The sequence below is a fragment of the Camellia sinensis genome, chromosome 8 (genome assembly GCF_055761805.1).
Source record: "Camellia sinensis isolate YWXY chromosome 8, ASM5576180v1, whole genome shotgun sequence".
In the NCBI taxonomy this organism is placed as follows: domain Eukaryota; kingdom Viridiplantae; phylum Streptophyta; class Magnoliopsida; order Ericales; family Theaceae; genus Camellia; species Camellia sinensis.
In genome coordinates, this window is record NC_138968.1 from 17,253,645 (window position 1) to 17,272,289 (window position 18,645).

General features: G+C 38.6%; 1 pseudogene; it reads left to right on the plus strand.

Moving 5' to 3' along the window:
• Window positions 1–12,323, plus strand: part of LOC114263480 (protein phosphatase 2C 51-like) — a 62,494-nt pseudogene extending 50,171 nt beyond the window's left edge.
• The last annotated feature ends 6,322 nt before the right edge of the window (window positions 12,324–18,645 follow it).

An 18,645-nucleotide genomic window follows, 5' to 3' on the forward strand; every position in this document is an offset into this window, starting at 1 on the left:
CTCCATGACTGGTACGAGAGCGAGCCTAGGAAAGTAGGCATAAACCCACAACTGCAAGGTAAATACCAGTGCATTTATCAGATAAAGCAGAATACAGAATAAACCAGAAATGGCAGAGCCGTGTGTTATGCAGTGTATTGTGTACAGTGTGAGCAGTGTACAGTCAGTGTAAAGCAGAATGTATGTGTGTGTCGTGTGTACAGTATACAGCGAGTATAAAGCAGACTACAGTGTGTGCAGTGTACAGAGTACAGAAAAGATAGAAAAGCGGAGAAGAAACGTACCTCCCAGACCCGCCAGTAGCCTCCGAGCAACTATCCGCTACCGCGGGAAGCTGAGCTCATATATCCGTAGAGAGTGGCCAGAGCGGCGCCACCCCAGTCGTAATGTAGGATGTCCCTGACGTCCACCAGTGCGCTGAGCAGGCAGAGAGGCACGGTGTTCGCCCGGTCGGCGAAGATGGTCGTCCCGAATAAGAACATGAGGAAGCCGCGGGCGTAACTCTCCACGGCCTCCGGGGTCATCGGGGCTGCATCAACAAGAGTGGGCTGGACCCTAAACTGCACCTCGAACCAGGAGTACCGGACAAAGCCTGGACGAGCAAGTGGTGGCGCCTCACCCAACAGATGGACCTGAGCGGCAGTCCACTCATCCATGTCAATATCAAAGGGGATCGGATCACCCCCTACCCCGATGCCTGTGAGCATCGAGAAATCGTAAGGGGTCATCGTCATGTCCTCTGCTGTGGATAGATGGAATGAATCGGTGGTGTCCCACCACCTCTCCACCAGAGCGGCGAGGAGAGGTCTGCATGTGGTAAGCCTGGAGAGTCCTCGGCAGAAGGCGCCGAAGCCCGCCTGGTCCACTATGAGACGGACCGCGTCAGGAAGCTCGTCGTACCACTCTCGAGCGCCAGTGTTCCCATACCCGCGGATGGCATGGGAATCTCCCTGTAAACAGAAGATAACAATTGCAAGACAACATTCAAAATGCAGTTTTAAGAAGCATATAGATGTGGCATGTGTGCAAGTTTGACAGATTTCGAACAAATACCGAGTACCGGTGTTCTTACAGTAAACTACAACATGTGATGCGTCAGTGTGTTCAGGTAGTTCAGTACAGTATAGCATGTGTGCATAGTTCGACAGATTCAAGCAAATGCTGGGTACCAGTGTGTATGCAGTGAAATACAGTGTGTTTAGGTGATTCAGGGCTAGTGCAGTGTGTGTGCATGTGTCAGTTTCAAGCAGATATCAGTTGTATGTATGTTTACAATCAACTACAGTATACAGGGTATCTGAGCTAAAGCAGTTAAACAGCATAAATAAACTACGACAGTTTTTGTGCCCTACATTGCAGAAAGTAAAGTAGAGAAAAGAGAGTTACCTCGGAAACGCCGAAGGACAGGTGGGAGGTAGGCTCGCGCAGTAATAGCTCGGGTGGCACGTGCCTCTCGAAGCTCCGAAACTGGCGGAGTCCGTCGGGGGGCAGAACATGGATCGCCGGCCGGTAGGTCTCCGGGTCGAACGGGCGCTCGCTCAAAGGTAGGAGCTCGACCCCGGGATCCATCTCGTGATCCGGGGGAGTCCCGCTACGTGGAATGTCGTCCGCAATGTCAGGAATGATGAGAAAATAGCCGGAGGAAGGAAAACCGGGCTAGAATACGAAGAGTCAACCGAAAAGTCAACTCCCGAGAAGGTCGAAAATGGCCGGGAAGGCCGGAATGTGAAATGGTACGAAAATCAAGAGGAAAGCGAGGGGAACAAACCCCGAAAAGGCGGGAACGCCAAACGAGGCACCGAAACAAAGTTTTGTTCGGTTGAAAATGTCCGAAACGTGAAGAAAATCGCGAATCCGACGATGAAACGGGCGTAAAACGCGAAGAAACGAGCAAAAGAGGAAAGGAAAACGCTCTAGAGAGAGAATGTGTGAGTTTTCGGCGGAAGGGAAAGTAAGAAAATAGGTTTTGAAACCCTATTTTAAAACACCCGAGGTGAAATGTCGAATCTGCCCCGACTCAGCAACTTTTTGCCGGTCGGCAATGTTTTGTGCCGGCCAGCAGTATTTTGTGCCGATGGAGTTATTTTGCAGCCGGTGGACAGCCGGTGACCTCCCCTCCCGGCCGGTGGTGTTCCCACAACCTTTTTCAGGCCATATGAATAGTTTTTGGTCTTCATAGCTCAAGAAAGTGCATCTCCGATGCTCAACCGGCCTCCGTTTTGACCTCGGACCGCGTCTTCTGTGCGTAGCACTCCAACTCATGCAATGTTGTATCCTTTGGTATCCTTTTTCCTTCTTACGAGATCCAAAAGTCGCCCCGTGTGCGTTGCACGCATTCATCGCACTATTTCGGTGCCTTACATCGCGCTATTATGCGCCTCACAGTTGCATTCTTATGCACACACTACATGCGTTGTAACACGCACCCCTTGCATTGTCATGCACATCTCTCATGCATTGTTATTGCATTTTTATTACAAGCATTGTCATGCATTTCAATGCATACGTCGCCTCGCGCATCGTTCGCATTGTCGCACATCTCTCATGCATTGTCATGCATTCCGAAACACGTGCGTTGTTATGCATTTAAGTCCATTTACATTTTACATTCCGTGTGGCATGCGTGTCACACTTAGCATCATTTTAAATTCCGTGTGGCATGCGTGTCACACTTAGCATCGTCTTACATTCCGTGTGGCATACGTGTCACACTGGGCATCATTTTGCATCTTATGAGGCATGCGTGTCTCATTTGTTTCATTTTGCATCTTATGAGGCACGCGTGTCTCATTTGTTTCATTTTGCATCTTATGAGGCACGTGTGTCTCATTTGTTTCATTTCGCATCTCGTGTGGCATACGTGTCACACTAGGCATCATTTCGCATTCCGTGTGGCATACGTGTCACACTGGGCATCATTTTGCATCTTATGAGGCATGCGTGTCTCATTTGTTTCATTTTGCATCTTATGAGGCACGCGTGTCTCATTTGTTTCATTTCGCATCTCGTGTGGCATACGTGTCACACTAGGCATCATTTCGCATTCCGTATGGCATACGTGTCACACTGGGCATCGTTTTGCATCTTATGAGGCATGCGTGTCTCATTTGTTTCATTTTGCATCTTATGAGGCACGCGTGTCTCATTTGTTTCATTTCGCATCTCGTGTGGCATACGTGTCACACTGGGCATCATTTTACATTCCGTGTGGCATACGTGTCACACTGGGCATTGTTTTGCATCTCATGAGGCATGTGTGTCTCATTTGTATTATTTTGCATTGGCACGTGTGCCCCATTTGCATTGGCACGTGTGCCTCATTTTCATCGGCACGTGTGCCTCATTTTCATCGGCACGTGTGCCTCATTTCCATCAGCACGTGTGCCCCATCTTCTTCATCGACATGCGTGTCGCATTTTCATTGGCATGTGTGTCGTCATTTGCATTAGCATGCGCACCTCATTTGCATAGAACATGCATTCACTCGCACTATCTTGTGCACTTACAATTTGTATCTCACTAGCACTGTCTTGTGCATCTTGTGGTTGTACCTCAATCGCACTATTTTGTGCAGTTTATCATTCGCGCTATTTTCTGCACCTCTCTACACTTGTTAGTGCATTGCATCGTGCTATCTTGCGCACCTCTATCGCACTGTTTTGTGCATTTCAAATCAATCGCACTGTTTTGTGCATATCACTCGCGCTGTTTAGCGCATCGCACTGTTTTGTGCATTGCATTTCAATCGCGCTATTTTGCACATCACACTGTTTTGTGCATTGCATTTCAATCACGCTGTTTAGCGTATCGCACTGTCTTGTGCATTTTAAAATCACTCGCACTGTTTAGCGCATCGCACTGTTTTGTGCATTGCATTTCAATCGCGCTGTTTAGCGTATCGCACTGTCTTGTGCATTTCAAATCACTCGCGCTTTCTTGCGCATCGCACTGTTTTGTGCACCTTACTTGCATTTTGCATGCATCCTATCGCACTATCTTGCGCATCTCACTTCTACTTGTTAGTACATTGCATTGTTTTGAATACGAACCGGCTTTGCGTAGCGTATAAGTCCAATTATCAAAATCTTCTTTCATATCACTTTGCATCTTACGAGGCATGCGTGTCTCATTTGTATCACTTTACATTCCGTGTGGCATGCGTGTCGCACTTGCATCATTTGCATTTCAAAAAAAAACAAACAAAAACATGCATTGTCATGCATACATTTTGCATCCCAGTCTAGGAGACCCTAAATCCTCTAAAGGTGCAATTCCTTTGGTGTTTGTCGTGCCGGTCTAGGAGACCCTAAATCCTCTAAAGGTGCAATTCCTTTGGTGTTTGTCGTGTCGGTCTAGGAGACCCTAAATCCTCTAAAGGTGCAATTCCTTTGGTGTTTGTCGTGCCGGTCTAGGAGACCTTAAATCCTTGGAAGGTGCAAGACCTTTGGCGCATTGATGTGCACAGTTCGCTTGCATTGTCATGCATATCTTAAGCCCCACGTTGTTGCGCACTTCAAGATCACTTGCATTGTTATGCATTTCTTGTGCAATATATACAGTCTAGGAGACCCTAAATCCTCTAAAGGTGCAATTCCTTTGGTGTTTGTCGTGCCCGAACGACTTTCGGTGGTCTGGTAAAGCCACCTGCCTATGTTTGCGGTGAGTTCCTAGAAGACCAACTGGGACGGTGGAAACTAGAGTTCGAACGGCTTATGCCTAGAACGCAAAGGTTCGGGAGTTCCGAGACTAAAGTCTGGTTTAAATACCCAGGGGTGTATCCTCGGCTTGAAATCTGTATGGAAGCCCCATAGATTGAGGCAGCATGTCTGCGCCTCAGTTCTGGATACTGAACCAACCTAGTATATCGCCCTGTTGGTAAGATAGGGAAAGCTGCAATCATAGCCGTTGCATCATAGTGCATTGTCATGCATTTCCATTGTAGCTTGCATGCATCCATTGCATTTTTCCAGTAGGTCGCATCATACTGCATTGTCATGCATTTTTGTAAATATCCATTCCATTGCATATTTGTAGATATTGCATTGTAGTTTGCATGCATTCATTGCATCACCTTCCACCTATGGCTTGCGCCTTTCCAGGTTGAGCTTGGTCTGGTATGTGCCCTTACTTTTCACGTTAAAACACAGTTCTGCATGTGTACGCGCCTATTCCACACTGGTATGTTGGTTTGAGGGTTGCGGCACCTTTTCTGTGTTACACATGGCTCGTATGCGTACATGCCTTTCCTAGGCAAGATTTGGTTTGGCCCGCGTGCCATATCCATTGCATTGTAGCTTGCATGCATTCATTGCATCACCTCCATCTATGGCTTACGCCTTTCCATGTTGAGCTTGGTTTGGTATGTGCCCATACTTCTCGTGTCGAAGCATAGTTCAGTGGACCGTTCTATGTTAAACATGGCCTGTATGCGTACATGCCTTTCCTAGGCAAGATTTGGTTTGGCCCGCGCGCCATATCCATTGCCATTTCCCCAGCATTTTCATTGCATATATTACATTGTAGTGTAGTTGTTGCATCCAGCATTAGGATCGTAGTCCTTTCCCCAGCGGGTCGTTTCCCCACTTGTGTCAATTCCACTCAATACTTGTTCTTGTGTCTGTCTACGATGCTCATAGTTCAGTTGACCGTTCTATGGTAGACAGACTTGTTACCTCCATCAATCTATTTGACATAGGTGTGGTTTCGAACCACTCGTGATTGGATCGTGATTCAATTGCTTTGCATATAGTTTGCATTGTTTCAATTACATTGCATCTTCATTTGCATTGTTTATACATTGTTTTGTATATATTGCATATCATTTTGCATCCATTTTGCATTGTTATGTATGTTGCTAACAATATTGTACCTGTTAAGTTTGTTTTCTTTGCAGGCACGATATTGTATGTACGGTTCATTTAAGGCTGGTGCAACCAGACGAGCCGCACAGGTATTGTATCCTCCGAGTGAGACGTATCGAGAATTGCATAATTCTCTTACATCCTTTCTGCATTGTAGTGTAGTTTGGTGTATGCTAGCTTAAAATTGTCGCATGTATGCTTCATTACAGCTTTCTTTGCATGATCATAAGTTATGCTCGGCTTCATGCATTGTCTTGCATTTTTGCCCCTGCCTTTGGGCGCATACCTTGTTTGTCTTGCATGTTTGTCTAAGTCTTCGGCCTTGTCAAAAATGGGTCGTCTTTGGGCTTTGACATTCACTCCCGTCATCGTTGTGACTTTCGAGTTCTGTCAAAGAGGGGCAACTGTAGACACCCCATTTTTGACCGTCCTCAAGACTTGGACGTCACCGTTTGAACACTCGGTGATTATCCATGTTTGTGTTCGTTTGGAGTTCCCGAAAGTCTCGGCTACACGCCTTGCCTCAGGATCTCCGAACTCGACCGTTTAGTGTCTGGTTTTGCACCAAACACTTGCATTTTGCCTTGGAAGGGCAGGGAATGCCTTGTGAGGCATCCCCACACACCACCGGCAGTGGTTAAAGGTCACCGGCTGGTTTTTGCTTCCACCGGCAATGTATATTGCCAAAATGGCATCTTTGGCCGGCTGACTACTGTGCATCTGCTTTTGTAGATATTTTAAGACAGCTGTCTTGCTTTTGGCTCCCCTCCATACACGTGTATGGAGGGATCTCCCTCTTTAGAAGCTTGTCTTGTAAGCTTTACAAGACAAGAAGCTCTATAAGAGGAGCCCTTGTCTCCTTTGTTTAGGATTGGACTTTTTAGAGAGTTTAGACAGCCATTTTTAGGGTTTTGAGTTCTAGGGTTAGAATCCATACATATTTTATCTCTATACCTCTCTCTTTTTACCCTTGTGTGTGTTTAATTGTGTTTTAGTTCATACTATTGCACACAAACACCTAGTGTTCCACCTTCACTTAGCTACTAAGGTTCTAAGAGGTTGGTTTTGAAGTTTTGGAGCTGGATTCAAGCCAAAGAGGGCTATTGGAGCATCATTGTTGAAGAGGTCTTCAAGGGTAAGAATCTTACCCCTTTTTACCCCATTTTTGCATCTTATTTTTGCCTATCTTAGAACTATTTTTGTGCTTAGTGTATAATACAAAAAAGTTCTGTTTTTTAGCCCTCTTGATTGTTTATTAAGAGTGTTTTGTGGTTTGGAGGTGTTTGACCCCTCTTAGGCCTTGAAAGGCCCCATTTTGTGCTATTTTGTGCAAGTTTCGAGACTTTGGTGTTTGGGCCTCATCACTACTGAAATCTTGAGGGATTTCAGTGGTGAAGATGGTGCCTTGAAGTCTCCAAAAGGGGAGGGCCACCCCCTCCCCTTGTTGTCCTTGAAATGGACCATTTTTGGCCTCTTGAGGGAGCATCTAGCTAAGCTTCATGTTGACCATGCCTTGGCTGTTTTTTTGTGCCTATTATATCATAATATGCCTCTGTTTATTGTCGGTTTTGGTACACCATGCATGCTTAGCATACCTACCATGTAATGCCTTGTTATTGCCTTAATATGCCTTAGGTTGTTAGCCTTTGTTCAAGCATGTTTTAGGCTTAGTCTTGTGAAGGTTATGTGTATATTTTGCCATGTTTTAGGTCTGTCCATAGTTGTTTGGGTCGGATTTGACATGCTTAGTATAGCCCCTTTGCATTCCGGCTTGTTGGCCTTAAGTATGTGAATGCATAGCATGGCATTTTTGCATCGATTTGGTGATTTGGAATCATCCACCATGTCATTTCAGTCCCCCTTGCATGCCTATATGTTTGCCTTGGACGCATCTTTAATGCTTTGAAAGCTTGTCTAGTATGCTCCATGTTTTGCCCATTGTGCATGCTTTGAAATTGAGCCACTTAGATGCCATCTAGGGGGCCCCCTTTGCATAGTCTAGGTCTGTCTTGAACCTATCTTAAGCCCTCTTAGCCTTGTGAGGCTTGGTTGGCTTAGCCATGGTTCAAGTCCCTTTGACTTGCTTCAAGTACTTGGACCATTTGCATGCTAATGTTTAGCCCATCTTGTTGCTTGGTTTGACACCATCTTAACATGATTTTCAATGCTTACTTTGCATGCCATTAGTCCACATTATGCCTCTTTCAATTGTGTTTGAGAGTGGCCTCATTTGTGCCTAAGTGTTGGCCCTTTAACATGTGCATGTATGTATGTGTTTTGGTCCTTTATTTTGGTCACTTTGGCTACTGTTTTGGGCCTATTTAGAGTTGCCTAAATCATGTATAAGTCCATCTTTTTATCCATTTGCATCGCCTCATGTTTGCTTGTATGCTTGCATAAGTGTTTTGCCATGCCATGTTGCATCCTTAGCTTGCATGCCTAGGTTGCATTGCATCTTGCATGCATGCCTTATTCCTTGAATTGGTGATAGGAATTGGGCCTTGGTTTGTTTGATTGGTTTGCATTTCATTTGATATGAAAGTTGCACACTTGATTCTTTGGGCCATCATGCATGGAAATGCGTGATTGGTGGCCCGGGAATCGAGGCACATGCCCTCTTGAGTCACAAACATGATAGGGGACATGATCAGTGCATATATGCCTTGAATTGTACTGCCATGCTCTGCCTTGCCCTCTGTTGCTGTCAATTGCAGATTCTGCAGGAACACTCTGCCGACCTGCAGTTCCCAGTGCCGACCGGCAATCCCTTCTCTGCCGATAGCTTCACCAATGGCCGGTGGCCACATCCCACTGCCGGTGGCAATCCCATTCAGCTGGTGGTGTTCCCCAATGTCCAAGGAAGCAGTCCTAAGGTTTTGGCAGCCTCCATAGGAGTAAAAGAAGGAAAACAGAGACAGCCTATGCATGGCGGTGCATTTCCGAGCAGGACCGAGCATGCATTGCATCTGGCTCTCTTCCCGAGGCGGTTTACTGCTTTTCCTAGATTAGTTAATTTGCTTAGCTAATTAGGCAATTTGTAATATTTAATTAGCTTGCGTAGTTAATTAATTTGTATTATTTATTTGGTCACTCCGAGCGAGGGCAAATCTGTAATAAGTGTGTGTGAGTGGTGTGTATGTCTTCCAATCCCCACTTCTTTCTTCCCTTTTACTTACCTGCTTTGTTGGTTAGTATTAAGGCACGTTTAATTTAGCATACCTTATGCTATGCATGCGTGCATTTATGCATTTGTATTGCATGCATTGGACTCGGTACATCATGCTAACTGCATTTATACTTCAATTCCAAATTGAATACGTGCATCAATCGATCGCATTTCACATGCCATGTTTAGGATTAGCCGAGCCTATCTATTGCATCCTGTATGCGATGCATTAGCCATTCTTAACATGAACTAGGACATGCATGTTTGCTAACTAGTTTATTGTTTTGGCACGGAGTACGATGTAAGTATTTATGCTTTAAGCATCCCGCATGCGTGTGAGTGTTGCCATGACAGTATGCTTGCCATGCGGCTAAATGCTTATGTGATAAAATTGTTTGAATGCCTGTGGGTGAAGGTCGGGTTGCTTGAGTTGGAAAAACTCGTTGAAATCCGTGTTTTAGCCTACTTGCGAGTAGCAAAATCCAAAACATTTTCCAAAACAAACGGATATGCAATGCTTATTTCCAAATTAGGCAATCTAGTCTATACTTGTTTGCTGTGCGCATAACATAGTAACGCTAGGCTAATAATTGGTTTAAGAACACATAATGTTTTCAAAAGCGGATATCACGGTTAGTAGAGGCCGATCTTCGGATCGGGCGAGAGGGGGTGCTCATAGCTGACCTTCCCCAATCGTACCCTAGCTCCCGAGCCGAGACAACTCCGGTGATGACGGACATGTGGCCTTCGGCACCGAGTCCGGGTTTCCTAAATTCCCCCATTTTAAAATATTTAGGTGGCGACTCTGTATCTGGCAAAGCAGTCCATGTTTGGCACTTCTTTTCAAAAAAATCTATTTCTAAAAACGATTTGCCGGATTTGGACTCTTTGGTTCAAGATCAAGAACCGTGACACAAATCGAGTCCGAACTGTAGAAGCGAGGGCCCCCTTCGCGGGCGCGTCTACAGTGGGCCCCGTACGTCGATTTTCGTTGGTCAAAGTGGTAACGCGTTCTATGCCGCGTTGTGATTCACGTGGTATATTTGGTTGCTCAAAACCATTATTGAGTGAATGAGAAATTGAAGCCAAAGTATGCTCCATGGAAATGGAGTTTTGATGGAAAATCCTTAAAGGTTTGAATAAGACTTGTCCCACATTGATTTGGTGGGAAGTTTTGAATGGGTTTATAAGGCATGGGTTTGGTACTTGAGGCGTGCCCCAAGGGGTAGCCAAGTGTTTTAGAGATGGAGGTTATGGGAAAAATGGGCTAGACCCATTGGACCCAAAAATCACCGCGCGCGTCGCCGCCGTCCGTCTGGTCAGTTGGGCGGGCTGGGCTGGGCTGGGCCTGGGCTTGGGCGCGGATGCGTGGTGTGAGGTTGAGTTGGGCTTGTCCGGCCCAATACCTAAAAACATTTGAATTTAATTTTATTTTTGGTAAAATAAAATCCATAATTCAAATTAAACCAGAAATAATCTGGTCCGATTTTTCTGTACACCCAAACAAGGCCCTTCCCGTTTTTGTCTGTTTGAATTTTGAACCAACAGATTTAAATCTGTTTAAATTCAAAACCAAACAGGTTTTATACCTGGTCAAACAGGTTTACACCTGTTCAATTCAAAACCAGCAGCCACCATTACATCTATAAATAGGGCAGCCCTCATTTGATGTAAAATAAATAATTTTCGTCCTTAAGAGCTCTGCAAATTTATTCTTCATTTTGTTGCATTATTTTCTTGTAAGAAAGAGTGTAAACACTTAGTGTGTTCGTAAGGCAAACAATTTGTAGTGCTGCTATTGTTTGTAGTTGATCATTTCATCTTGGGAGATAGACGTCCACATTTTGAAAGCACTGTGGAGAGGATGAATCTGTCTTAAGGACACAGTGTCAAACACTGGGTTTGATCATATTATTATTCAAGAATTAATCAAGTAAGCTATTTAATTTATTTTCAGTGTTATTATTTATTTAAATCAGATTTTAATTTTATTTTTATAACAAAATAAAATCTTTTTATTTATTTATTTATTTTTATTTCTAGTTTGATTTTTGTAATCAAACAAATTCTCTCATTTCCTTTAATTCTTTTATATTCTGTTTGTCGTTTAGTACCCAAACAGAATTAATCTATTTAAATACAGCGAAGATTGTCCAACAGCTTTTTGTAGACCCTGCCTGGAAATACCTGCTATTGAGCTGATTCTTTGAAAAATCATGATTGAGTTTTATAGCATTTAAATCGGCGGTATCAGCTATGAATCAATTGTATTGGTTGTGAATCGATTCATGAATTGCCTATGAACATACATATTACAAATCAGCTGATATGAATGTCATTTTTATTCTCATTGATATACCAGAGTATATTGATATCGAAAGAAACAAATGGGTATGTCAATATTTAGAAGTGGACTGCCATATATCACCTTTTTTTCCCCACCATTTTATGTCACCAAATTACACTACAATGAGAGAAGGCAATGTTTGTGCCGATGCCCTTGCAAAGTTTGAAGTTGAGCAACCGGAGGACTTGCTTGTAGTGAATGACCCTCTAGCGGAGATACGTAGCCTCTTGGTTGCGGACATCCTAGGAATTTTGAGGGAGATGTCTTAACCTTCTTCCCTCCTTTTTTTATTTCTAATGTGCCTAAAAATAAATAAATAAAATTACACGACAAGATGTTATGTATTTTCATTAATTTCTTAATAATTGTCTCCAAACAAAAAAATTAATCATAAGTATTCATGTTAAAAGGTGATATAAATGGTGACAAACAACTGGTGACAAATTTTATTTCTCTATTTAGAACCATGCCAACATCCAAATCTCTATTTGTGGAAAAAGTATTCATGTTAAACATTTAGGTTGGGCATTGCTTTCTATCTCTCATCTGTTTTTCATTTTGTGAAATCTTTTGTGCACTTAAATTGGTTCTGCTAAATATTGAGTTCATGTTGGGCACTGCCATAGACCATAGCAAATCACTAATCCATTTTACCATTCCTTCTAGATAATTTTTGGTGCTATGTAGAAATGTAAACACTTAACAATATTTCTAAATTATGAACCATTGATGCAGGGGATCACTCGCTCAAACCATTTACAATACCGAAACCGAAAGTTAGAGAGAGGAGAAGAACCAGTACAGATGAATTTTTTATTTCGCCACTAACGGCTTGTGGGACGTAGTTTCAAACAACTTCGCATGCCAGGTCATCAGGAGATGTCTGGATGGCAAAATAAAGAGGAGAAGACTTCACTTAACGGAAGTAGATTCAACAAGGCATAAATGAAAGCCATGTTGCTGAGGCAATTGCAGCGCTAACTCAGCTAGCGATGGCTCAGGGAGCAAAGATAATATCAGTGTGGTGGTGGTGGAATTGAATAATTTTGGGAAATGCAGAGTGTGATGAGAGTGATATGTATGTATCTCTATATTTATCCATTCTTCAATCACCCTTTTGTCAGGCATTTCTCAGTTTTGAACACTAAAGATTCTTTAATCTTGTTTGGTTTGAAGAGTGATGTTCAATTTGTGCTTAAATTACATGTACATAAAATAACTATTAGTCAATTGGATGATATACATTTCAATTCGCTGGTTAGTTTCAAGTTATTTTCAACCAACTCAAGAATATGTGTTGTGAAATAAATTTCAATCACAAATAATAGTGAGAAATTACGCAAGAAAAACCGAACACATTTATACGATTTGACAAGACTATTTATTATGTTCAAAGTTCATACTAGTTTTATTATACTGAAAAAAGTGAAGAGTACAATGTGTATGTAGATAGCAATATACATAATAGGATCTACATATACAGATTATTACCATAATGTATATATACACTAGGCTTTTTAACTCTTTTTTTTTTTTTCATTCTTTTGTGCATTTTTTTTGAAAATATGTGAAAAGTAAAACATTGTTATTATTTAAAAACGCATAAAACAGCAAAATAAAATAAAATAATAATAATAATAATAATAATTCATCAACTGGGCCGCGACAGGAGCAGTGATAGGCTGAATACTTGAATTCAAGCCCTACACTGCATGTTAAAAAGTCCTTCAGCTGTTCAAATTAGTGTTTGGGCTTGGGTAGGGGGTGGACAGGGCTGGGTTGGGTCTGATTCGGACCGGGCCCATATTATATAATAACATTTCAGTCGAGATCAAAGCTATAGTTTATTTGGAAGTCCTTCTAAAAACAAGTAATAAATTCAAAATCTGCCTATTTGACTATGATATTATTTAATATATATTTTTTATATATATTTTAAAATAAAAAATATAATTAGTTTAGTGGTTTAAAGTCTGTTTAACCTATTCAAAATTAGTAGCTTAAATTTTCTAACCAATTCTTTTACATGACTAGCAATACATAATATATGTTTATAAGAAAAGAAAGCTAAACAATGTAAAACATATAAACAATATATATATATATATATATTGTACAATATTATTTGTGGGTGGGCCTGGCTAGACTAGGCTTGAAGTACTTTTTCAAACCCGACTCACATAATAATCGGGTATAAATTGGGCTTATTACTGGCGATCCTCTTTTTGGGACTTATTACCCATTAGGTCTTGACTTTTTTATGCACACATAAGTCCTGACTCATTTGTTGTTTTTCTCTTTTTTAACCTTGAGTGTTTTGTGTTGTCCTAAATAGTATTTTGTTTTCTCTCTTCCTCTACCATTTGTGCCTACTCTCTCTCTTATTCTACACTTGTTATCATTGGGTGATACCTAATCCGATGTCTCTACTTTATTTTACAGATTTGCTTGCTAGAAGGTTATCTCTTATATTTGCTTGTCCTCCCATGCGCCTTGATTGGATGCCAAGTTGCTACCAACTATCCTCCATAGGCTGCAAGGGATGGGTTTGGACTTACTACTTCCTGTTTTGGGCTAGCGTGATTAGGTTTGGGCTTGGTTCATATTTTTTCCCTCCACACAAATTATTATCGAATTATTTACTAATACAATATTTTAAATTTTGATTCATCGCCTAATCTTTTAAATAACTTTAGTGCATAGCACATATAAATCAAGTAATTTTCGTATCTACATATGCAATACAAATAATTTTTTTTCAAAATAAATATAAATACTTCATGTTTTAAATTCTCCTTGAACCCTGACAAATTCAAGGCTTGCCTTACTACTAATGTGATTTTTTTCAATAAAAACCAACACTCAAATTCAAGTCTAAAAAAAAAAAAGAAAAAGAAAACAATACTCAATTATTTAAAAGTTAAACTATTCGAATTATCAAAACAATATTCATAAATTCAAAAAATCTTCAAAATAAAGTACTTATTGTAGGAATATTCTCAAATATCTCACACCATAACCACATCAAACTTCAAATCTCAAAATATCAGGCAAAGTATTAAAATATTGAGATAACAAAAGGTCTTGTTAATACGTAAAGTAATTATTATAGTGTAGTGTCAAAAAAAAAAATTAAAAATAAAATAAAATATTTAAAAAAATACTAAAATTATCACGTAAGAGCCTAATAACTTTTACTATAAATAGTTATTCAATTTTTCTCTATTCATCTTCTCTTTTATTTTTTATTTTTTATTTTATGTATCGTATCTTTTATTATTTATATAACAAATTATCACGTAATCACTTCAAGACTTTTCACGTGGTCCCGCTTCACGAATCACACAAAATATCTCTTGCTAAACAAAATGTGTGGAAAGATGTTAAGTTTTATGAAAAATACTTTATGAGGATGGTTATAAAAGAATTTTTATCTTTCTATTATATATTGTGACTTATTGTATGTATAATTTAAGAATCAAAAAATTTTCATGGCCATTTTTATAAAATATTTTTTATGACACTTAATAACGAGTTTGGATTCTCTGTAGTTATTTCATTTAGAGCAACCCTGTAGTGCACCAAAAGCCAGGCCCGATTTTCAGAGCAAGCCCACAAAATAGCTGCTTTGGACTGAGAGGTTCTATTTGAACTCAAAATATGTTTCAGTACGCCTAATTTAAAGTTATAAATTTTAATTCATATTATATCCTAATATGAATTTACTAATAAGGATAACACATATTAAATCTTAAAATAAATTTTTTTTTTTACTTATGGTACACCCTAATCCACTATTCTTATTTAAATATCTACATCTTCTTCCCTAAGAGATCAAAGTTATTATGTCGTCTTCTTATACTTCTTCTTGTTCTTCTTCTTTTTCTTGCAATATTGTTCAACCTAAATATTAGCAAACTAAGGTACTTTATGAATTGACAATTGTGATTAGATCATCATGCATGAACTGTGAAGTTACTGGAAAACATAAAGGGGTTTCACAATTTCTGTATTTATAATACTTATGTGCTTATAAGTTTGGTTTTTTTTTTTCCCCTGTATTTGAGAATTATTTTCTGTATTGAAAAGTTTTTGAAATAATTTAGTCTTTTTAGTTTGTTTATCATTTATTATTTGGATTTACCTTGAGGGTAATTTGGAAAGAATAATAGGATGTAATGAGAGTAAAATAAAATTTTAAATAATTAAACATGGTGTAATTAAAAATTGAAAGTACTTAATAATTTTTTTGGTGTAAATAGAATCCCCTGCTTTGGACCCTTAAAAAAGACTAAAATAGGATCCGAAAAATATGTATAGTCTTATACTAGTTCATTAAAAAAAAAAAAAAAAAAGGCCCAATTCAATATTATAAGTTCAAAGTACTGAACAAATAAAAGACCCAATCTAAACTAAATGAAGGGGAACTTACTGATAAGTCCCATGTACTAAGTTCAAAACCCAGCTAATCTCAAAACAAAATACTTGCACCAATTAGTCCAATACATTTTTAATTGTTACCAAAAAATCCTTTTTTTTTTTTTTAATTTACAGACACTGTTCACATCTTACTACCGTCGGACTTCCATCAAACGGTCGCCGGAGACTCGTCGGAATGTTCAACATCACCGGAGACTCGTCGGAATGTTTAAAACATGTTATGAAACTGTAAAATTTTACAGTTCTAAAAAATGTTATAGAACTACAAAATTTTACAGTTTTAAACCATGATTCATTCCAGCACCAAAAAAAAATTTGAAACTGCAAAATTTTACAGTTTTCACCGCCTGTAACAAAAACTCGAAAATTACTTGTTCAGAATTCGAAAATTTTCTCATTACAAATCTGTGTGATATCTGTACAAATCTGAGTCATTACAGATCTGTTTCAATGATATTATAGATCTATTTCATCATCAACAACAACAACCATAGATCAACAACTATATCAAAAAAAATCTGTAAATAGAGAGAGAAAGAGAGAGAAATTGACAAAGATATATACACAAATCTGTTCAATCTAAGCACAGATCTGAGGATAAGCGTCTTCTTGTTCTTGTTCTTCATCGTCTTCTTGTTCTTGTTCTTCATCACCTTCTTGTTTGACTTTAGGACTGAGATTAGGGTTAGAGGAGGAGGTGTAAAGAGGGAAGCAAAAAGCAGAGAGAGAGGGGAAAGGACTTTTGGGTGTACTCAAAAAGTTATGGGATTAAATGGTGTCTACATATTCCACATGAGACCTATGGGTAATTTCCCCCTAAAGGAATAAAAGGCCCAATCTAAAATATAAATTCACAAAAAAAAGGCCCACTCTAATTTTAAAAGTTCAAAATCATCTCAAAACCCAAATTGAATTAGAAAGGCCCAAAAAGTTGAGACCCCAATATATATTATAAAAACTTCTTAAACTATGTGTAAATAATTTGAGGTCTAACCAATCTATAATACCTATTGTGTTGTTCGTTGCCTCCTTGCCTGGGAATCAAAATTGGGTGGGAAGGGGGAAAAAAAAAAGGCAGAGACTTAGCTCTATGCCCTAGAGCAAAGTAAGCCACACTCAGGCCTCGTTTGGGAACATGCTAATTTAGTAACTTTTTGGCTATTTGGCTAAAAAGGTAGGTAAAAAAAACTTGTATGTTTGGGATGACTTTTTGGCTAATTACGAAAAGATGTGCAAAAAGTAGAGAGAAAAGAGAATCTTTGACTTTTTGGTATGAGTTGTTGGCTTTTTGGCTAATTTAGTAACTTTTTGGCTAATTGGTTAAAATAGCCTCTTGCCAAACGAGGCCTCAGTCACCCTAAAATTAATTGAAGTCTAAAGAAGGAGAAATCGGAGGCCTAACTCAATATTATTGATCTTCTCTCAAGTTTCATTCATCACAAACAGTAAAGATATTTTTTTTTTCCTCTCTATTTTATTTATTTATTGATTTTATGGAACTTTTCATTTTTTTTTTTGAAATTAATAGATAACTATTATATTACTGAACATTTTATATATTTTTTAATTTTTTTATTACTCATCTCATATTATATTTGTTATATAAAATAGGTTTTAAATTTTTGCTTACTGAAATATTTGTTTGACGATGATTATAATTTTTTTTTTATTTTGATTCCATGATATTTTATTTTATTTTATGTTTATTGACGATTGAATTTGTTATGATTGAGGATCAAGTTAACTGCTAGTATTATGATGATGATGATATTAATAATTTTTGTTAAATTATATCAAACATGCCAATCATGATTCCTAGAAAGTAAATTATTTTAAATTGTGTTATATATTTAAGCAAAATTTAGTAAATTTTTTGTAAATATCATTTTTTTAATATGTATAAAAGACTCCATATTTATTGTTTACTCTGGATGGTTAGAGCCAATTCGACGAGCACAAACCTGAGTTGACCATCTGGGAAGATCGATTTGCTTCTTGGACATGGACCGGAAGTGAGAACTAGTATTATTAACATTTTCTGAACTCGGAATATTGTGGTTGAAAACGACACAGCTTTGGTGGCACAACTTTGTTAGTTTTGATTGTATACAAATTAAACGGCACCGTTTGGATTGTTGATTATTGTTTTGGTTTTTCAAATTGTTTTGTTTACACACAACCTATTGATTTTGTTCAATACTTGTACATAATAAAAAATAAATAATTATATTCTTATAATTATCAATGTAAAAAAATACAAATAGTCTCATTTGATTTGTCAAAAAACACAATAATTAATTGATAAAATTTAAATTTCCAACTCATGCGAATCCTCCAAAAAAAAAAAAATTTGTGTTACCAAATATTTTTCTTTACAATTGTCAATTATAATTTATTTGAAATAAAAATTTTATTTTTATTTTTTAGTGAACCAATTGTAAGAATAAATATTACGATGAATCATCATTTTATTTTGATTCGTTCCTTAATTGTGAAGAAAACATTGTTAGCTTTCAAAGTTTGATTGCATATGTAAATAAATTAAATAAAAATGAAAAAGAAAGTGAGTACGATTCATGAAACCTAAGTTAAATAATATAATAAAAATTAAACCTTTCAAACTATTTTTGTAATATGATTGTCTACGATTATTGTTCAGAGGTGTGTGGGACAATCCCCTGAGTTAACCTATTATTGCTTTCCATTTCAATAATGCTATCACAATTTGCTCAAGAATGATTATATTTTCATCAATATAAGAAATTTACGAATATAATCCAATGATACAAGTAATATATAGATCATAAAAATAAGAATTTTAAAACATAGCA